Raw genomic sequence first — 23,161 nt, 5'->3', positions numbered from 1 at the left:
CAGCTGTCCCCACTTCATTATGTGCTGATTAGGAGTAGATTACTCTGTGAGGTGGGTATGATCAGCTAATTTGCAGCACCGCTAAAGGGAAGTGCACCTCATCGAAACTTGTCACGTTTTAAGCAAATTTGTAGCCAGCCTCCTAACATGACCTCAGAACTCCACCATTTAAATGATTTCACTCACTTAGGTTCTCACCGTTTTAAACACTGTTCTCTAACCTATTAAAGCTTTCATTAGGGCTGGGATCTGCTTGATGACAGTATTAGAGAGAGCTCAGCTGTAACCCACAAAACTGAAGCACTTGTCTAACTAACCTGGAGCAGGCGTTTCTAGGTACGCTCACCTGCTCGTCCTCAGGAGGAGCAATTATATTGAGAAGAAGGCAGCCGGGAAGAGGGGGGAGTCCCCAGATGGCCTCTGAGCCAAACCCTTGCTAATTGATGATGTTCGGCATTCAAAGCAGATTCGAGGGGAAGCACTTTCTTCTCCTCTCTCCACTGCCCCAACATCTTTGTTTTGTTTTGTTTTGCTTTGTCAACTCCCGCCGTTTGATATGCATATCAATACATGTTTTATTCATGGCCTTTTGGAGGGAAATCAGTCAAGATCACCTTGCCGTTGTCTGTAGACACAAGAACTACTCGCCCTGTGTACATGTGCTCTGAGTTGCCATTTCAAGGCTAATTTTGCAGCACCACCTCACACTCAGGCAACCCAAAGAAATGAATGATTTATGGGATTGTCACTCAGAGGTTGCAAAACAACCAGAACTGTACATCCTGCATTGTTCTTTCAGTTTTTCGGCTGCTTGTAGGGTTTGTTGTAAAGACACAAGACAGCTATGCTGATGGCCTGGCTCAAAATGAGCACTGATATGATGTTCCTGGCAGAGGCAAGACAGGGAGGCTGAGCTGGAAGGCTTTACTGCCCATATCCCACAGGACTCATATGAAGTACCTGCAACTTACTAAAAATATGAACTTTAATTAAAAAAATATTTCATTACAATAATGTCTGCAGTTATTAAATCTCAGGATCCCTCTGGATGCCATATCTGTGAAATGAGTGCATGTGTGTGACTATGTAGCTTGCCATCACCAGTGTGTGAATGTGTGTGTGAATGGGTGAATGACTGAATGTAGTGTGAAGCGCTTTGGGGTCCTTAGGGACTAGAAAAGCGCTATACAAATGCAGGCCATTTACCATTTACCATATTACTGTGCATTATGCAAAGCAATTCAAAGTTTGCCTGATAATCTGATTATCAGATAGCACCACAAGCTGCTATCAGACTGAACACATTCGTCTGTTCCAGGCAGTCTAAGCAGAGACTCAAAAGGAAGGGAGCCTCATTAAGAAGTTCCGCCTACATCCGTAAAGCTAGAGTTACAGGGTACCGTCAATACACCAAAGGACACGGTCACTTATTGTATGAACACCACTGATGCCTGGCAGAAACTTGAAATTTTGCTTTAAAGTGCTGGCTAGCAAATATTAACAAAATTTTGCAAAGGAGCAGAAGAGGGAGAACATCTTGGATATTGGATGGATCTACGAAGCCCTGAACTATACCCTTGCTTTATGAGACTGCTGTTTATTTCCAATTTCCTCCTTACAGTCTTTGTTAGTTCATATGTATATTAACCGTGAAGGCAAAGGTCTCCAAACTTTAAGCTAATAACTTGGCAATTAGAAAAACATCCTCTTGACTTATCTCTCTCCTATCACCAATGCACCACGGTTATCTTTACACATCTAATAGTTGGTGGTTGCCGTATTACTTCTTAAAGTTTAATATAGAATCTTTGAAGTGCAATTCACATATACAAGCCTACAAAAAAACAATAGACAAATGTAAGTTGAAACATCTGTATTTTACACAGAAGTACAAATGTCTTGCTGCACTCAATACTGCAGTTCAGCTACCTCAAAAGTTGAACGTTGGAACTTAGGAGTGACAACACGTGTGTTCCAAAAAAGCCAGGAAATATAGGAGTTGTTCTCAAGCTAGGTAGAGTTATTCATCTATCACTAGCAATGCGTGGGATTTTTGCACTTAATAAACACATTCGTGGATAGAGTCTGATTGGGGCACTGCATGTTGCTTATTTTAGTGAGTCACAAATACACAATAGCAGCAGTACAGATTAAAGGTTTGCGATTTTACTACTGTTTACATTTAATCGAACCATCTTGGGTTGTTAACTTAGGGTTGCTGAGACTGCTCCAACTTTCCAAGTGGGAACTCCAACTAGAAGGGGTGGAGGTTTCCTGATTCAAATTCCCACTGGGAACTCTGAAATTCCGACTTGTACAAAGGGATTCTGGTGCATTCTTGAGTGACTGCTAGCTTGGAAGAAAAAATGCTATATTCATTAAACATTTCTACTGCTTCAATCAATAGTAATAGCAAAGATGGCTAATACACTGCCCGTTGCATTCTGTAAAATTCTCTATAATATATCCTAAACGTGTTAATTACCAGGTAATGTTAACAAAAACCTGTATCCTAAAATCAAGATTGTCACTGCAATTCTACTGCTACAAGCCTGACTGTGCGTCATTGCTTTTTCACCTGTTAAAGTTCAGGGTTAGCATACACTCAGCTTTAGCATCACTCTGGGTTCTTTGCTAGCTTTGTGTTAGCATGCTATCTGTGCAGATGTTTGCAAAAACCCAGTTCTGTGTTTTCTGGATTCAGCTTCCACTTTAACAATAAAGTAAAATGAAAAATAATGTTCACATCTCCACTTCTCAAAAGTTGTAGACCGCTCCACGACCTCTTCTTTGCACACAAGCTAACAACCGCTAATTGTAGCACCAGAAGAGCCATGTGATTACTGAATTTAGTACAGTAATGTGTTACACTTCTGCATTATTTAAAAAATGTTATGTAATTACAGTATGTGTTACTTTGGAACATGTTTCCCACAACTGATGAATAGAGACACTATCTGAAGTCCAACTATTTTGTTTACTGCCCATATTACAGGACTCACACTCTGTAGGACACTTGCCCTGGGAATTGGATGTTGAGTATTTCTTTCGTGTTTCTTGTTAGGCTTTTCTGCCCAGATAGGTGTTATATCAGACTAAGGGTTGTGTAATCATTTGTCACTTCACTGGGGAACTGAGTCTACCTGTCCGTATGTCTGTCTAAGACAGAAAAACAAACAAACAAACAAAAAAAAAAACAGGGTCCACTGTTCAGCTCCTTCATAATCGGAGAGAGATAGAATAAAAAATATGATTAATTTTGTTTCACTTACCTCCTCATCTTGATTCTCATGTGTTTGCTCTGCAGAAGGTGCAGTAAGCTTTAAAACGGCCACATTAGAGTGCCATGCTGTTCACTAACCATGCACAATAAATTTACAGCATGCCTAATAGTGTTGGCAGACGCACAGTTATTGTGGGCAGCACAAACAAAAAGTCTTTTTAGAAGCAGTCATTTCATAGTGTACTGTGCTTCAAAGCAGAAACAGTACTTACACGGATTATGTAGGAATCCATGAGTCAGGAGTGTCTTCTGATTATAGTTGTCTATATTCAGCACAAATAACGTAGAGCATTCATCTTTTTTCTGTAATGCTAAATACATGTTTCTGAAGATAAATCGGGCCAATCAAAGTATACAAAGAAATTCACTGTGTTCTCTCTTTTGCCAAAACCTCAAGCTACTCAAAGCTGCTGACCAGATGTTTTGGGAGCGGATGTTTCTGTTGCTGCAAACAGAACAATAGTGAAGAACATAAATGCTGACTATTTCACATTTCACACACGACGAGCTCATTCCTGTAAGGAGTCTGTTGTGGCTAAAATGGTTGCAAAAGCTTTCCGAACAAGGTCAGAATCAGAACATAAAGACAGTTCAGGACAGATGAATCAGAACTGTCGTCAGGCCATTAATCTTCTCCTTTATGGACAGCTTAGGGGAGAGACAGCAGAGTCTGCTCAGAAATATCTCCCTTCCAGCTCTTAGAAGATTGCCATTGATACCACGTGAATAGCTGTTTGATTGTGGCTTTGTTGGATGACATTAAAACCTGCGAGCCCTCAGTGGATTAGTTTCAAAGGACCAGTACAAACAATGCTGTTCAAAAAGCCCCCACTCAATTGCTTGCTGATACAGAGTGGCGATTATTGTGCAGGGCAGTATTTTTCACACAAACTCTTTTGATGGATATACCCACAGAAAAACATCTTCCAATAAAGGTTAAACTTCTTTATTTTATTTCTGTATTGATTGCTTTGCATGTAGAACATGCTCTATGATCAAAATTAGTGCTGTAAAAAAGATCGACGTGTTAACTTGAGGATAGGAAAATATCATCAGTGCTCTTAGTGTGTAATTAATGCTGAATAATATTTTGTATTTGCTGTCGATCTTATGTTTTCTGTTTTTAGTAAATAAGTGCGCTTTTTTCGGATAAGTGAGCATATTATCATGTTCCATTTTTACTAATACAACCAGAAGTAATTCATGCAATATGCAAGTAAGCACATAACATTAAAAGTTTAGTATTTAAAGGCGCATAAAGTGAAGCAAAAGTTACTTGCACGTCAGTCACTTGCTTTATTGAAATAATTGGTATTTTTAAAAAGCCGCACAAAAAAATAGTACAAAAAGTTTTTAGCCACACCTCATTTCTATATACTTTGCTGGGAAAAATGGGAAATGCATTTGTTTATTGAAAAGTGCAAACATAGAGTCTGTACAATTTCGTGTAATTGCTTTAACTAGTCTTTAGGAATAGTTCTCCAAGTTTCTTGAAGGACATTCAAAGCTCGTCTTTGGCTGTCATTCTGCAAAGATGATCTCACACCGATAAAGTCGAGGTCCAGGCTCTGGGATGGTCACTCCACCTAATAGTTCTCCATTGTGTGTTTTTTCTATTCAGGTATGGAGTAAAATATATACCGTGTTGAAAATTCATGCTGAAAAATGATGATGCCAATCAGACTCCATCACAGGATGGACCAGAATCTGTCAGTATGTCAATCTTTCATCAGTTCTAGCAAGACCCCCAACACTTCACAATGACAGAGCTTCCACCGTGTTCTGCAGATGGCTGTAGACTCTCACTGTTGAACCTCTCTCCTGACCTCCTCCTTACACATTGATGATGATTTGAAGCAAAAACTAAAAATTTAGATTAATCGCTTCTTATGACCTGTTGCCGCTGACAGCCATCCTTCCACCTGAGACCACTTCTAAGATAAGATAAGATAAGATAAGATAAGATAAGATAAGATAGAACTTTATTAATCCCTCGGGTGGGTTCCTCTGGGAAATTCGGTTTCCAAAAGCACAGCACCGACAGAAGTTACAGAGTTACAGAATATTATATACACACACACACACACACACACACACACACACACACACACACACACACACACACACACACACACACACACACATAAATAAAATATACGAAGGGGATAAATAGAATAAATAGGAATAAAAATAAAAATACAAGTGAATTGCACATTTCAAGTATTGAGGTCTATTTCCACCATTGACTATTTACAAAAGTATTGCACAAGGTATTGTACAGTGAGGTAAAGAGGCACTACAGCTTAGTTGTTCCCCCCTCCTTTGTCCACCTGTTTCTCCTCCCTCTCCCCTCCAGAGAGGAGTTAAACAGTCTGATGGCGTGTGGGACAAAGGAGTTTTTAAGTCTGTTGGTTCTTGTCTTGGGGAGAAGCAACCTGTCACTGAAAAGACTCTTCTGATTGTTTATGGCCGTGTGCAGAGGATGCCCAGCATTGTTCATAATGTCCAGCAGTTTCTTTAATGTCCTTGTCTCTGCCACTGTCACCAGAGTGTCCAGCTTCATGCCGACCACAGAGCTAGCCTTCCTGATCAGTTTCTCCAGCCTGGATGAGTCCTTCTTTGCTGTGCTGCTCCCCCAGCACACCACAGCATAGAAAAGTACTCCAGCAACCACCGACTGGTAAAACATCCTCAGGAGCTTCCTGCAGATGTTAAAAGACCTCAGCCTCCTGAGGAAGTACAGTCGGCTTTGGGCTTTTTTATACAGGTGCTCTGTGTTGCATGACCAGTCCAGTTTATTGTCCACCCACAGCCCGAGGTACTTGTACTTGTTGACCACCTCCACCTCCTCCCCCTCTATCTGAACCGGCAGTGGACCTTCTCTGGACCTCCCGAAGTCCACAACCAGTTCCTTAGTCTTTGAGGTGTTGAGTTGCAGGTGGTTTGTGTGACTCCATGCGACAAAGTTCCTCACCAGACTTCTGTACTCCTCTTCCTGATCATCCCAGATACACCCCATGATGGCCGTGTCATCTGCAAACTTCTGAATATGGCATAGTTCAGAGTTGTAGCAGAAGTCAGAGGTGTACAGGGTGAAGAGAAGAGGGGACAGCACAGTTCCCTGTGGTGCTCCTGTGCTGCTGACCACTGTGTCAGACGTGATGTCCTTCAGCCTGACGTACTGTGGTCTGTCGGTGAGGTAGTCGGAGATCCAAGCCACCAGGCAGGGGTCCACCTCCATCCTGTTCAGTTTTTCCTGAAGCATACATGGCCGGATGGTATTAAAGGCACTGGAAAAGTCAAGAAACAGGATCCTGACCGTGCCTTTTCCCCCATCCAGGTGTGAGTGGGCTCTATGCAGGAGGTACAGGATGGCATCCTCCACTCCGACACCCACCTTGTATGCAAACTGTAGTGGGTCCTGGGCATGTTGTACCTGTGGTCGGAGGAGGTTGAGGAAGAGCCGCTCTAGAGTCTTCATAAGATGTGACGTCAGTGCCACCGGTCGGAAGCTTTGGCAAATAGTAGTATCAGGTTCTTGTGTCAGATCTTTGCTCCAGTTTTCTGTAGATTTGTAGGCCTACTACTATTTTATGCCTGTGAAATTATTTTATCTTTGTCATTTTTATAGATTCAACTAAGCTAATAAGAACAAACAATGTGTTTTTGCAATAGACTGCTTATACAGTAACCAAAAGTACCTGAAGATATCATTTAAAATGAGCTCTTTGCTCATTTGTCTGATATGTGTAGACCCAACACTGCTTCAGCCTTTGAGTTTGGTGCCTTTTTAGGTTTGAATGATTCTTAGGTTAGTGCTAAATGGCTTAACAAAAGAACACCCAAAAATATTGCTTGAAAATGGACACGTATGAGTTTCTGTACTAAAAATGAGTGAAAAAACAGTCAAAGAAAAACTCTGAAGACCCTCAGAAAACCAAAGAAAGTGGAGAAGGCCACTTTAAATGACAACTCTGGTTCCTTGGAAGCAAAATATAATGAAATCAGGCTTTTTCACATTACTGTATATCTAAAATGAAGTAGAAATAGTTGTACAGAAATACCAGAATTAACAGTTAACTTCAGAAGAACGCATCTCATTATTATTGCCTGTCAGCTTGCCATTTTCAAAATAGGGTTAAGGTTATCGGTTATTTTTTAGGCAATTAAAACAAAAATAACCCTAACCCTTCATACTGATGGCATGTGCTGTTTCACATTACTGATCTGATCAAGTATTTCCCACCCAAGTTTATTTAATTATAGTTTATTTAGTTTACTTATTCATTTTTTATTCTTCAAATCTTACATGTTTTATGTGTAACATGTTCATAGCTGATAAATGGTGAAGCATGCACATCTAGTGCAATGTAATTTCAATTGTTTTGGATTGTCATTGCCTTTGTTTTTGCAGACAAAGAAGCAATCAGATTGGATTCTTTCTGAGGTCAGAACCAGTCAGCTGAAACACCAGAGAGATTTCAGTTCTTAATTAAAACATTGTAAAGATTCTGTGACTGTTTGTTTGTTTATGTAAAGAATTTATTTGTGATCATAAAAATGCAGGGATGACCTAATGTCACTTCATGGGTAACAACACAGCCAGAAAAAAAAGAGCTTTTTTTCTTCCCAAATGCATCTGCTGCTATTATCCTGCACTGTGGCATTGAACAGCATTTTGGAGCCTTTCAGAGTTTTAATGAGGACATATTTGATTTGAAATTGTTATGGAAACAAACATGTCAGCAGAAGGATAGAGTGTAGACAGTAGTGGATTTTCAAAATATCCTGCGATCTACTAAGCATGAATGACAGCAGTGAAAATACAACTACATAAATACATACAGAAGTTAACTGTAATCCGTGCAAACGGACGAAATAATCTGCAAACTGACAGAGAAAAACGTGGAAACAGCAAAGATCAAAGACTTTTTCTACATCTGTACATATTTTTCGCTCCAGTTAGATGCGAAAATCTTTGAATGTCAGCGTAATGCAGGCAGCAGCCAATTTCCATAGTGCTGTAGGTAGTCCCTGTGGCAGTAACCTGGTGCTTTGGGCTGGAAGTTGCATGAATCATGTTGTAATACCGAGAAGAAGAACAGCCTGTCGCAGGTGTAACAGGGCTACTGGGATACATAGTAAAGTTAGCAGAGTGTTAGAGAAACACAGTTTTAGGACTTTCAGCTTGACCTACTTCTTTTTTTTCAGTGCGGTTTGATACACAGGAAAGCATGCTAAACAGCATCATCTACACCAGATAAGACAGTTTGATTAATGCATGGACAATTCAAGGCACTTCATTTTACAACACCCTCTGTTCATGCAGAGTGAAAAATGTTGGAGTTAGCCTCTACTGTACACACAGTGCTACTCTTTGTATTAGCAATGCAAACAGCAAAACACAAGCACAAGTAAAAGTCACTTACATTGTAGGCAGTTTGACTTCTTTACAACACATTTGTTACTCGGTGTCTGTTCATCTCATCGCCTGTTTAAAGGATTTGTTTTTCCTTTTAGTTTTGTCACCGATGGCATCTTCCGCAAAATTAAGTCATGTTCTAGTAGTCCTCACTGCTCTTTGAATTATCCGCACTAAATATTCACACTAATGAATTACATAGGTTAATTTGTGGAATATGGAGTTATTTTTGTGCCACTATTCTGATCGCACATTAAAAAATAATTGCAGGTGCAAGTGTTGCATTTTGAGGAGAAATTTATTTTGAGCGAAGAAAAGCTAAATTTGAGTGAAAAAAATTCATTGCTGCGTGCAAAAAATGTATTTCAGTGTTTGCTATTACCCATACGGAAAAGAAATAGTAAAAACTTATATGTGATTACTCATGAAAGTGGCCACTTTCATGAGTAAATCATATAAGGCTTACATGATTTACTCATGAAAGTGGCCACTTTCGCATTACTTTCATACATTGTTTTAGTAAGTATCCAAAACATACAAGTTTCATTATATAATTTTTCAAGGGATCTTATATCTTATATGCTTTTCATACAAGTTTCACACAAGACAGATACAAACTTTATAAGATTTATATATACACAGCAAATCCAGCATGTCCAAATTAACACTGTCGGATTTGATTTCAACACTATTAAAGTGTCTATATGGGTCCACACCAGAAAGTGTTAATTTAACTCTTTTTGGAGAGTTGGTACGTTAACTCTGATTTAGTGTTAAACACCAAATCTGTCTGGAGTTGATAATTTAACACTTGGTGTTAAGAGTTTATATATTAACTCTCAAAGAGTATTTTAGTTTAACTACGTAAGAGTTATCTTCTAATTCATTCTAAAAAGCGGGAATTTTACTGTTCTGAACTTCTAGAAATTTCTTTTGGAAATAAACATTTACTAAAAAGATACAATGGTTTTTGAAAAACATTTATTCTGAACTGTGCATGTCATGGTCCTGGGCCATGTTGGCCCAGTATTCTTAGTTTTCTTGTATGTTTGTATTTTGTTCCCTATTTAGGCCATGTTTCCTGAGTTGCCCTGTTGTGTTGTTCCCTAAGTGTTTTCCCTTCGTGGCTTTTACCCCCTGTGTGCCCCTCTGTGTATCTGTGAGCCCTCGTCTCTCCTTATGTTTCATTCCATGTTTCCCCAGCCCGTTATGTCTGTGTTTTCCCCGTGCTCTCTCTCCTCCTGTCTGAACCTCTGTACTTCCTGTTTGACTCTGCCCGTCTCCCGTCAGTGTTATGTTCACCCCGCCCTGTCTCGTTATGGTTATCTGTGTCAGCTGTGTTCCCCGTGTGTTCCCACTTTCCTCGTTAACCCTCTGTGTATTTCTGTCTGCGTCTCCCTCTGTTCGGCGTCGCGTTCTCCCTCATGCTGTGTGTGGTTCTCCCCGTGTCTTCTGGTATATGTTACAATTAGCTTTTCCCAGTGTAGTTTAGTTTTGTATTGCTTTGGTATCACTGCTTTCGTTTGTCACCTGTCAGCAATAAAGCTGCATTTTGAGTTTATCCCCTGAGTCCGTGAGTTTGCATTTTGGGTCCTCATCCTGCCTGCCACACAGCGACCATGACAGTGCACCACAATTTCAAAACATTTTCTGAAAGATGTAACAGTATACATGTTCTCACTTTCATTAGAATCTTGTTTATCAAAAGGTCTGACATAGGTGAGCTGGTAAATGCAAATAACAGCATTCTCATCACTTATTTCTTCAATACAATATGCATGTCCTTCATTCATCCCTCTGTGGAACTTCAACGCACTTCTGCTCTCCCCCATATTCCATCTTCACAAGCATATCCTGTGCGGAGATTGAATAAAAATTAGTTGACGCTAATTAATGGCACAAATAATCCAGTAAACAATTGCAGCACAGAAAAAAAAAAGGAATCCTCTTTGAGCCATTACTTGTGTAAAGTATTTTCCCAAAAGACAAGGACACAGGCAACAGGTAATACTGAACTAAATGTAAAACCTCAACCTTTTTCATTTTTACCTAAACCGTGTGCACAAAACTCTGGAGGGATCTATGCTAACGTAGAATCCAGTCAGGACGTCAGCTACTGCTGTTTGCTCGTTTTTGTTTTTTTTTTATGGGCGATCGTTTTCAGGCTTCAAGTAGCACCATTATACCAACATTTCACAATCTAGACATTGTTTTAGGTGTATTTGACCAAAAGTTTGACTGAAAATTCACATGCAAGCTTTTTTCAAGGCTGTGGTATTTGCCCGCAAACAATACCTTTCAGCTAGCTAAAACAGAATATTATGCTATCACCGAGCAACATGGCTAATGCCTTTCACACAGCTTTGTCTCAACTCCAAAGAGCCACAGAAGTAAAAGCTAATAGAAATAATTGAAACAATCTTTGAAAAAATGACTTACCAAGCATGGCAAACAACTCAAATATGTAGAGCAAAATGTTCTGAAACGGCTTCACTTCAGCTTCGATTGGAGCCGTGCTGGGGGCGGAGTCTGTGAATTTACTCTATTGGTGTCATAGCCCCTCTAGGAGTTCAGAGTTAAGAGGTCAGGAGTTAATGTTTCCATTGTAACACCTCCAGATTTGACAGAGAAACACTCATTTTTAACACTCGATTTTAACTACTTTCATTTTACACCTCAGAGTTACATTAAAAGAATGTGACTCTACTTAGAGTAAAATTAACTCTACTTTTGCAAGAAGACTATTAACACCAAAAAATTTAACACTTTTGAATTTGCTGTGTATCTTTTCCATATGGGTATCCACACACACAACAGCAGCCCCTCTCACTCAGTTTTTGCATTTGCGCTTGCTCGCAACGTGTTGCTCGCGCTCTCAACATTTCTGCCCGTGCGCGCTCAACTCTTTCTGTACACCGTTATATTTGTGCCACAAAACCAGCCAATCACAGACTTGGATGCAAAAAAATCTGGTCATAAAGGTCAGTAAGGTCAGTAAGGACAAAAAGGTAATATATTGTCCTTACTATTTCAATTTTGTATTATCCAGATGTTTTTATGAACTGCACAGGTAACTTGGACAACAGTTTTATGTACAAATATACTTGTGTGCATCACAGCATCAGCATCCAAGCAGTTACGCAGCAGCAGGAACAAAACTGAGCATATTGGCGGAGTGACGGCTGGATTAAGATAAATGCCTCTCATAACAAAAAGTGCAAAAAGAAAAGATTCCATATTTGCTAATGTTTACACGTCATATATTTGATCTGCCAAATAAACAGAAAAAACAGGTGGAAATGTCTGTGCAGATGGTTTCGGTGATATTTTTGCAGCAGTCTTATACGCGACAGTTCCACTAATTTATGAGTAATAGAGATATAAATCTTCTCAGGGAAGAAGAAAGTGATGACAAAAGTGCTGTGTTGGGGGTTTTTTGTAGTTCATGGATTTACAGAATCTCTGTAGTCACTCGAGGACACTAAATCATTTTCACAGCTGCATTTTTTTTAAGTGTTTATTTATTTATTCATTTTTGTGTTTTAGTGAGCTAGTTTGGATAAAACAGAGCGACATTCTGAGTGTGGCACTTTCATTTTCTATCTTTGCAAAAACTTGAAATTACTATTGTAACTGTTGCTGATAATGGAAACAGCACAAGCTCTGTTAAGTGCGTTCCAATTGGAAAGCCCTTAACTCACTAAAATTGCAGTCAAAAATTGGCTTTCGAATGCAACCATTAAAGCTTTTGTGGTATTGTCTGTATTATCTTTTTCTGCAAATGGTATGCAGCTGCCTATTTTCAAATCAGCACATTGCTATTTCATTTTGTTCAAGAATTTATGAGGTGACAGTGGACAAACTAGGCTGTTTGTAACCAAAATGTAAAACAAATTTGCCAGATGGGAATTGTTATGTCTTTGAATGACCTGAGTAGTTACGAAAGAATGATCAGGAAACAACTAACTCTTGCTAGAAATAATTAGAAGCGAAACATGAGCATGCATGTGGCTGTATTGTTGTTTTAAATCCTGTTTTGGTGAGATGCTGGTTAACAGTTGAGAGGCATTTCTGAGCAGCTCTCTGCTCTCTCTTCACAGAGCAGTCGTAAGTCATGATTACAGTTTTTAAATAGGAATTCAAGGCCTATATATGTCCAAGCCCTGTGACAATGGCTCCGACAGCGTCGGTAGCAGTATCAACAACTGCAGGCTTCATTTCTTGGAGATTTTACTGGAAGCTTTCTCTGTAATGCCTCACTTTCCAGACTCTGACAGGGGGTGACACCTTTAAATGTTGCATTCAGTTTTGCATAAAGAAAGAATAGTCCGGCCCACACTAAAATTAGCATTATGTTTGAATGCTTCTGGGGAATTGGAAGCAGACTTTGATACTGTGAAAAGGTGAGGTATGCAGAGAAACATTGTCATGAATTAGATTGCCTATCAAGCAGTTCTTTGAATTATGCATCGCCTGTGCATGCAGTCCCATACAGCTCTGTCATTATTTCTACAACACAATGCTGAAGATTCCTGTTGCTTAAAAGTTTGCCACAAATTAAATAAGTTCGATCTGCATCGTGACAGTTACACATACAAAATTATTTTTTCTACTCGATTTTAGGTTTTTTGGAGGGTTTCCATCAATATTTGTGGAGATGATAAAGCGAAAAATATGACATTTCTTCTACAGTCAAACTAATTGTCAAACCCTTGTTTGTGATATTTTTTATGTGCAGAGGTGATCGGCATTACAGCATTAAACCAAAAAGCAAGGCAGAAAATGGAGCTGTAAAAGATCGGAGCTATGATAAACAAGTCAACCACTGTACCCGAACCTCCTCACAATGATTCTGCCTTCAGTAAGTGAACAATGAGGAAAAACAGTCTGGACTGTTTGGATCCACGGAGGCACCCCCTGTAACAAATCCTCTGTCATCAAGTTGTAACACCAGTGGCATTATGTGGTCCAAAGGCTTGGCTAAGCTGGTGTTCAGTCATAGTACAAACTAAATCGTTATGGATGACTGATCTACGGGCAATCTGACAGCAGCGCTTTTAGAAAGGTCAAAGGCTGAAAATGATCGTTGGGATCTATCGTTCTGCTAAGTTTTAAAACAAAGTCAGCATAGCGTTAACAGCTGTAAAATTCGACTTTCAAACAATATTTGGACTCATAGGTGGCACGCAGTGTTCTGTGGATGGCAAAAAACATCTGTTAGCCTTGAATAACACATCGTCTCCACTTCACCTGGATCTCTACTGCTGTGCGTGGAAGAGCTGCCTGAGACACACCTGCAGTGACAGAGTTATTTTGGTGTACGCTTTTTTCTTCATCCTCCATCAGTCTTTACAGTTGTTGAATGTGGCGATGGAGCCCGTCCTAGCTGTTACCATCTACCTAGCTAACATAGTCTAACCTGATGTTCAGCTGTGAAGTTTTATAAATGTGCAGTTACTGGTGCTGGACATATTTTATATTCCACAAATTATTATGTAAATTGTTATTATTATTCTGCCATGTGCCGCCTGTTGAAGAGAGATAGTTCTGGATTAAAAATTTCATATTAATCCATATGAGTCATACGATTAGAACTATGACTGGAAAGGACACACTACCCCCGCATACACTTGCCAATCCTACTAGTAGCCAATAACATAACATAACAAGCCACTTGAAAAACTCTTCAGCAGTATTTAAAAAATTCTAATGATTTATAAAATTATGAATGCTGTATCTGTATCCCACCCACCACTAATGTCTAGTGCAGCCATTCCCAAAGTCAGTAGTGCTGCGATCCACTTCCCAAGGTGCCCACCCAGTCTTTCCTTTGCCCAAAAAGCAAAAGAAAGTCATGTATTTCCTTAAAAGTTGGTTTCAAATAACATAAACAGCACAGGCTATTGGCTCTAAATTGCTAATTCTACCCAGTCATATGAAAAGCGTTAAGGCCAATGTGTGACCGACCTGCCACTGGGACACAAACTTCAATACAAGAGCAACATAATATCCCAAACTAATCAACTCCTATTACCAGTATTAATTCACTGTTTATATAAATACATTTATATACTGTAAATCGGTAGTTGTACATACTTGTAAGCAAACTGTTATCGTTGCAGCCCACCTGCAGTACCTTCACACCCCACTAGGGGGTCCTGGCCAACACTTTGGGAGACACTGGTTTAGTGTTTGTAATTTTGCTTTAATAATATCTTTTCTTACTCTTTATTCTATCAGTGAGCCTCATGCCTCTGATTCCTGGTAAACTTCACTTCAGCAGTGTTTTGGCTCATTGTCCTGTTGCTGCTGCAGAATGATGTATTAGTCATGCTGGTTACCTGTTGCCTTGAATTGTGAAGAAAATGACAAAAGTGACTTTTGTAAATATTCCCCCACATCATTATAACGTATAACACTTCCAATATCCGTACTCCTTTTCTGCATCTCTTAAAAATGGAACCAAAAAGCTTTCATTCTTGTCACATATCAAACCATCACACCAAAGTCTTTGGACTAATCTAATTTCGATTCCCTCTTCTTCTTGGCCCAATCAGTTATCTTCCTTCCATACGTCTCCCTGAGCAGTCGTTTTGCTGCACCAATTCAACTGTGAATACCTGATTCACGTTTTCTCCTTTGAACAGTTGAAAAGTGGTGATGTGAGCTCTAATCCAAGCTGTTGTTGTGGTTTCTGAGGCTGTAATTCTAATGAACTTCTCCTCTGAAGGAGAGAAACCTCTTGGCCTTTCTTTTCTGGGCTGTACTCAAAAAAGCTTGTTTAAATTACAGCCAGGAGTATCACAATATTCTTTTAAAAATGAAATATTGACATACATTTGAAGATAAGCTAGTGTTGTAAATAACTGTGTAATTGTGCCTAATACATGTATATGTCCAGTTTAAATGAAATGTTAGCAGTGGTCCAGTGTTACCTTAGTTCAATCTCCCACATCTCCCACAGCTTAAGTTCATTAGTGCGATAACTTCCTGGTCGGGGAAGGCTCCAATGATTCAGTATTCTGCTTCACTCGGACAGGCATGGAAACTCAATAAGAAAGTGGGAAGGGAAAAAAAGATGTACTTGACTTCCTGATAATATATTAATGTCATCATCCAGCTCCAAGTCCCATACTTTTAGATGATGATTCAGCTGTATGCTGCAGTGTGTGTGAATGCTGTAGAGCTCATTATCCACAACTTACAGCAGAAGATGAGAAGTGTCTGCTGTCCTCACTGTGCTGAGACCTAATCTCTACCCCATGTCATTAAATAATGCTCGATTTCATGTGATTTCACTGTAACTGCTTAGACATATATTGAGTCTCCTCTTACACAGTAATTCTATGTCACAGGTTGTAAGTCGGAACATCTTTTCTAAATTTGTCATGTAATGGGCTACAGGAGTATCTGTCTGCCAGAGTTAAGGCACGTAACATAATCACTACTTATATTCAGATTTAAGGTCATGTTATAACATTTTTCTTTATGTCAGGGAAACTAAATCTTTGGTTGCCATCAGTATGTGTGCTACTTTAAGCACACAGGAGGCCTAAAATATGGGCGGGTTCTTATAGAACACTGTTGTACTCTACACTCACTTTATACAACATGCCTCATTCACACACCAGCCAGGGATCGAACCAGAGACGCATTTACTTTGTATTTAATGAAGGAGGTCAAGATGTACAGTAGATTCCTGCAGTGCAAGTTTGAAATGTTGTCCCTGACCATTTCTTTGTATTTATATTTGTTGTTGTTTATTTATATATATTATTTGAATAAAGTCAGGATTTGGTATGACCACCTTTATTCTTCAACAAAATTGTAAAGTCAAGTTTTCTTGCAAAAAGCTTTCCTGCCTGTCAAATTTCACATTTATCACTGGCTTTATATGCATTCAGCTGAATAGATGGGAACAAATTCAGCTAAAGAAATAGCAAGAAAGTGCCTAGGGATACCAATTATAATTAGTGTAAAAAAAAACCTGGTGTAAAATGTGTAGACACACCTCAGGTTCATTCCTTTATTATGATTGAATAAGTTGCAGGTCAGTGTTGGCTTAAGAACCAAACAAAACAACACTCCTCTGGAAACTTTTAGCCTGGAGACGTGTTGCTCAAGACCACAAATTACAGCAAAGTACCTTTGCAGAGTACTAGAAGTAATGTCAGATACTGTTCAACTCTTTGAATCTTCACCCTGCCTGTCTCATAAACTGTCATGGTTTGTGTTGTGGCAAAGGCAAGGACCCAAATGCAGGACTCATACACAGAAAAGTAAACTCAAAGCAGCAGCTTTATTTGCTGGGAAAATCTCTAACACCGAATACAAGAAAACAAAACTAGAAACTGGAAACGTGAAACTCAAACTAGAAAACTAACAGAGAACTAGGAATTAGTCAGGAGCACAGAGGACACATGCAGTACTGACAGGGTAAATGATGGTTAAAGACGCAACAACGGACCGAGGAAAACACAGGGCTTAAATACACAAGGGAGTAACAAGGGAATTAGAAACAGCAGGGAAACACAGCTGGGACTAATCTAACATAATGAGACCGGGGAGGAAGCAAAACTGAATACAAAGGAAAAGGAAGTATCAAAATAAAACAGGAAGACGCACAGACCGAAACCCAGACTCAAGACATGCAAGCTTAACACAGGGACACGGGAACAGAGACTAAACAAAGACTAAGATAAACACTGAGGGAGGGAGAACTGAGATCAAATCAAATCAAATCAAATCACTTTTATTGTCACATCACATGTGCAGGCACACTGGCACAGCACATGCGAGTGAAATTCTTGTGTGCGAGCCCCACAAGCAACAGAGATGTGCAAACACAACAACACAACAACACAAACGAGCAAAATACAAGAATGGCCAACCTGAAACTAATAAATATATGTACAATATATAATAGTGTATGCATTTCTGGATGTGTATACTAAATATTTTCCTACGTGTGTGTGTGTGTGTGTGTGTGTGTGTGTGTGTGTGTGTGTATACACATTTTTACAAATTAAATAGTAAAAAAAAAATAAAAATAAAATAAAAATAAAATAATAATAATAATAATAATAATAATAATAATAATAATAATAATAATAATAAAATATATAAAATATACAGAGTTGAATATGTGCAAAACAAGTGGCATTTATATACAGTGTGGAGTGCATAATGTTGAAGTTCCAGTAGTGAAGCTGAGGTGTCTATGACGTGTTCAGCAGTCTGATGGCCTGATGGAAAAAGCTGTCTCTCAGTCTGCTGGTACGGGACCGGATGCTGCAGAACCTCCTTCCTGATGGAAGCAGTCTGAACAGTTTATGGCTGGGGTGACTGGAGTCCTTGATGATCCTCCCCGCTTTCCTCAGGCAGCACTTCCTGTAGATGTCTTGGAGGGAGGGAAGCTCACCTCCAATTATCCGTTCAGAGCACCGCACTACTCGCTGGAGAGCTTTGCAGTTGTAGGCGGTGCTGTTGCCATACCAGGTGGTGATGCATCCAGTGAGGATGCTCTCAATGGCACAGTGATAGAAGGTCCTGAGGATGCGGGGGCTCATGCCGAATCTTTTCAGTCTCCTGAGAAAGAAGAGGCGCTGCTGCGCCTTCTTCACTGTTTTGTTTGTGTGTACTGACCACGTAAGATCCTCAGCCAGATGTACTCCAAGGAACCGGAAGCTGCTCACTCTCTCCACAGCAGCGCCGTTGATGGTGATGGGGGTGTGTACTTCTCTGCACCTCCGGAAGTCCACTATCAACTCCTTTGTCTTTGCGACGTTGAGGGTGAGATGGTTGTCTTGACACCAGTGGGTCAGGGCGCTGACCTCCTCCCTGTAAGCCGTCTCATCACCGTTGGTGATAAGACCCACCACTGTAGTGTCGTCCGCAAACTTCACAATGATGTTGGAGCTGTTAGTGGCTGTGCAGTCGTAGGTGTAGAGTGAGTACAGGAGAGGGCTCAGTACACACCCCTGTGGAGCACCAGTGTTCAGTGTGATGGGGGATGAGGTGATGCTGCCCAGTCTGACCACCTGGCGTCTGTCAGACAGGAAGCTAAGGATCCAGCTGCAGAGGGAGCTGCTCAGTCCTAGATCCTGCAGTTTCCTGTCCAGCTTCGAGGGAACGATGGTATTGAATGCTGAGCTGTAATCTACAAACAGCATTCTCACATACGTGTCTCTCTTCTCCAGGTGTGACAGGGCAGTGTGTAGTGTCAGGGCTATGGCATCATCAGTGGACCTGTTGTGGCGGTATGCAAACTGTAGAGGGTCCAGTGAGTCGGGTAGTGCAGAGCAGATGAAGTCCCTGACCAGCTTCTCGAAGCATTTGCTTACGATGGGGGTCAGGGCTACAGGTCGCCAGTCGTTCAATGAGGAGATGGTGGAGGATTTGGGTACAGGGACGATGGTGGCCATTTTGAAGCAGGCTAGGACTACAGACAGAGAGAGGGAAAGGTTGAAGATGTGCGTGAACACTCCAGCCAGCTGAGCCGCGCATGACTTGAGGACGCGGCCGGGAATCCCGTCCGGACCAGTAGCTTTGCGTGCGTTCACCTTCCCGAAGCACTTCCGCACATCCTCCTCAGACACAGTGTGCGCACTGACGTCATCTGCGGTGCGCACACTGTCTGGTCTCATGGTGTTCGCTGTGTCGAATCTAGCGTAGAATACGTTTAGATCCTCACACAGAGAGGCCGTGGTCTGCGGTGTGCTGGTTTTCCCTCTAAAGTCTGTGATCGTGTTTAGTCCCTGCCACATACTCCGAGGGTTGTCAAACTGTTGCTCCACCCTGTCCCTGTACTCACGTTTGGCTGCTTTGATTGTCTTCCGGAGTTGGTAATGTGCGTGTTTGTAGTCCGATGTGTTCGCGGAGGCAAAGGCGGTGTTCCGTGCCGCGCGAACATCTCCGTTAATCCAGGGTTTTTGATTTGGGAAGGATTTGACTGTTCTGGATGGGACGACATCTTCCACGCATTTCCTGATAAATCCACAGACTGAGTCTGTGTATTCATCAATGTCTCTGGCGGCCACGTGAAACATTTCCCAGTCCGCGTGATCAAAACAGTCCCGCAGCGCAGACTCCGATTGGTCCGTCCAACAGTGCACCGCCCTCCGGGTTGGAGCTTCCTGTTTCAGCTTCTGCCTGTAGGCGGGCAGGAGCAGGATGGAGCAGTGATCTGATTGGCCGAATGGGGCGCGGGGGAGGGCTTTGTACGCATCCCGGAAAGAGGTGTAACAGTGGTCGAGTTGCCGGTTTCCACGTGTGTTGAAAAGGATGTGTTGATGGAGTTTTGGTGAGACTTTCTTCAGGTTTCCCTTATTAAAGTCTCCGGCTGTGATAAACGCTGCCTCTGGGTGTGCGGTTTCCTCACTGCTGATCGCGCTGTACAGTTCCCTGAGTGCACGGTCAGTGTCGGCTTGTGGGGGAATGTAAACAGCCGTAATAATCACTGCTGTAAATTCCCTCGGTAGCCAGAATGGCCGGCACTTAATCATCAGGTACTCCAGGTCCGGTGAGCAGAAGGATTTGACCGGGTGCACGTTCGCATAATCACACCAGCTGTTGTTGATCATGAAACACACACCACCGCCTCTGCTTTTCCCAGTAAGATCCTGTGACCTGTCCGCGCGGTGCACAGAGAACCCCGGCAGTTGTATTGCGGAGTCCGGTACTTTGTCCGATAGCCAGGTTTCTGTGAGGCAGATCACGCAGCAGTCCCGCATCTCTCGCTGGAATGAGATCCGTGCCCGAAGCTCGCACAGCTTGTTCTCCAGAGACTGCATATTAGCCAGTAATAAACTGGGTAACGGTGGTCTGTAAGTGCGCCGTCTCAGTCGAACCAGAACGCCAGATCTTCTCCCTCTGCGTCGGCGTTTGCGGCCTCCAGGGCCAGAGAACAAAGGCGTCTCAGGTGAGATGAATGGGGGGTCTGCAAACGGAGCGTCCGTGTTGCAAAACTTGAACTCCGGAAAGTTATAAGAAAGACCGTCTTTTATGTCCAGTAAGGTTTGTCGGTCGTACACAAGGAGACAAGTGCTGCTCGTGAAAAAATAAAGGAAAAGTAAATTTAAACACAGAAGAAAGCCGTTGCTTGGGGGAGCTCGCGACGAGGCTGCCATACTCGGCGCCATCTTGAACCAAACCATCAGTGAGAACGTAAGAAATAAAGATAACAAAAACCATGAATAACAATAAACAAAGATTATTAATTCAGAACCTGAAACACAAATACTGTGACATAAACTGTTGTTGGTCCCATTCAATCATACGTATAGCACCTGTCACCACCACTTTTACATTCTTCCCCCGCTAAGAGTTGCTGTGGAGATGTAATCGAGTCATCTTCTCTATCAGCAAAACAGATAAAAGAACAATAGAAAAACGTTAGCTGTTGTAGACTGTGAAACTCAAGAGTGTCTGAATCACAGCACACATACACTACACAACAGACAGACTGACTGACAGCTTTAAATCTGCCCCAAAATGCAACATGTTTGCTCTTAGCATGATTCATATTTCTTTGCTGATATCAAGACTTTAGTTAGATTGCCTGGATAATGATAGCTTAAGCATTAAACTTAAACTAAGAACCTTCATGGACATTTAAAGTATTAAAAACATAAGCAGAGTATAAGTAATTTCCACTTTATGTTGACCTGTGCTTAGTTTCTCTTGTGGTTTCTGAAAGTAAAAGAAAAAGAAAGCAAGGTTCAAGGCGGCAGCTAACATGTTTCACTTAATGGTTTGTATTTCCTTCCATTTTTCAAATATTAAGAAAATGCTACGTTATGTAGATATCTGCAGTGAAGTGTGAATCATGCATCAGAAGTAGTAATAAGAAGACTTAAATATAGCCCATTTTTCAACAACACTGAGGACTGAGCTACAAAAGTGCACCCGCTGTGTTCTTCTGTTTTTCTTTCTTTCTTTTTTAAAACTCTGTAATGTAGCTGTTTGTTTCTGTAAACATAACCGCTGTTTGTCTGTCAAACCACTTTTATGCCTGAACTACCAAACTACATGATAAAACCAGGTAAAGAGGCGGAGCTTAGGCCAAGGAAGAACCAATCTGTGTGACAGAACATTGAGCATTAGCTCGTGATCTCAGTTTCTTCATCTGTTTAGGTTTGGTTTCGGGGGTTTTTTTCTACATGCTGAACCCACAGTGACATTTTGTCCTCTGTCCTTCCCCTTAGCCCCAACCAGTTGTGGCAGATGCTCCCCGAGCCTGGTTCTGCTCGATGTTTCTCCCTGTTAACCTGGAGTTTTTCGTTCCCACGTTCACCAAATCGCTTGCTCGTGCCTAATTTTGGGGGTTTTCTCAGTATTATTGGAGGGTCTTAACCTCACAATATAAAGGTTGAGGTGTCAGTTACTGTGATTTGGTGCTATATAAGTAAAACTGAACTGAATTGAAATCTCTTTTGTGAGTTGGAAGGATTAAACACAAGAGCAGATACAGGATACCTGCCATATAAATTATAAAAGTACCAAGCACAGCTTACTCTCCCATGTTATGTTCTGATGCAACATAACATCAGAAACTGTATGTGTATTATAATGAAGCCTCTGGGCTGGACTGAGGGTCTTAGCAGGATGCTGGTCAGGGGGTCGCTTTAAAAACTGCAACCTCAAGACTCGCCTCGCTTCCAGCTCTTCACCAGTGTGAGGTTATGTTCCCTTCTCATTTATGTGCAACACTATATATCTGTTTCTTATTTGTCTTAACCTATTAATCGTGCATGCCTTTAAACACACACACACACACATATACAGTGGGGCAAAAAAGTATTTAGTCAGCCACCGATTGTGCAAGTTCCCCCACCTAAAATGATGACAGAGGTCAGTAATTTGCACCAGAGGTACACTTCAACTGTGAGAGACAGAATGTGAAAAAAAATCCATGAATTCACATGGTAGGATTTGTAAAGAATTTATTCGTAAATTAGGGTGGAAAATAAGTATTTGGTCACCTCAAACATGGAAAATCTCTGGCTCTCACAGACCTGTAACGTCTTCTGTAAGAAGCTTTTCTGTCCCCCACTCGTTACCTGTATGAATGGCACCTGTTTGAACTCATCATCTGTATAAAAGACACCTGTCCACAGCCTCAAACAGTCAGACTCCAAACTCCGCCATGGCCAAGACCAAAGAGCTTTCGAAGGACACCAGGAAAAGTATTGTAGACCTGCACCAGACTGGGAAGAGTGAATCTACAATAGGCAAGCAGCTTGGTGTGAAAAAATCAACTGTGGGAGCAATCATCAGAAAATGGAAGACATACAGGACCACTGATAATCTCCCACGATCTGGGGCTCCACGCAAGATCTCATCCCGTGGGGTCAAAATGATCATGAGAACGGTGAGCAAAGATCCCAGAACCACACGGGGGGACCTGGTGAATGACCTGCAGAGAGCTGGGACCAAAGTAACAAAGGTCACCGTCA

At 41.1% G+C, this 23,161-nt stretch overlaps 1 protein-coding gene and 1 long non-coding RNA gene across 3 annotated transcripts in view; one reads left to right on the top strand and one right to left on the bottom strand.

The window, feature by feature from the left end:
• The window catches only part of LOC146669182 (uncharacterized), a 448,771-nt gene that overhangs the window by 114,747 nt on the left and 310,863 nt on the right, over window positions 1–23,161 (bottom strand). The gene's annotated exons all lie outside the window — the stretch shown is intronic.
• The window catches only part of LOC146669186 (contactin-4-like), a 214,211-nt gene that overhangs the window by 39,851 nt on the left and 151,199 nt on the right, over window positions 1–23,161 (top strand). The window lies entirely within an intron of this gene.

Source organism: Rhamphochromis longiceps, linkage group LG5 (assembly GCF_057381845.1).
Source record: "Rhamphochromis longiceps isolate RC_006_pf linkage group LG5, R_longiceps_female_GT1.1, whole genome shotgun sequence".
NCBI lineage: Eukaryota > Metazoa > Chordata > Actinopteri > Cichliformes > Cichlidae > Rhamphochromis > Rhamphochromis longiceps.
Note: the sequence above shows the minus strand (reverse complement) of the source record. Positions and strands in the feature narration are given on the sequence as shown.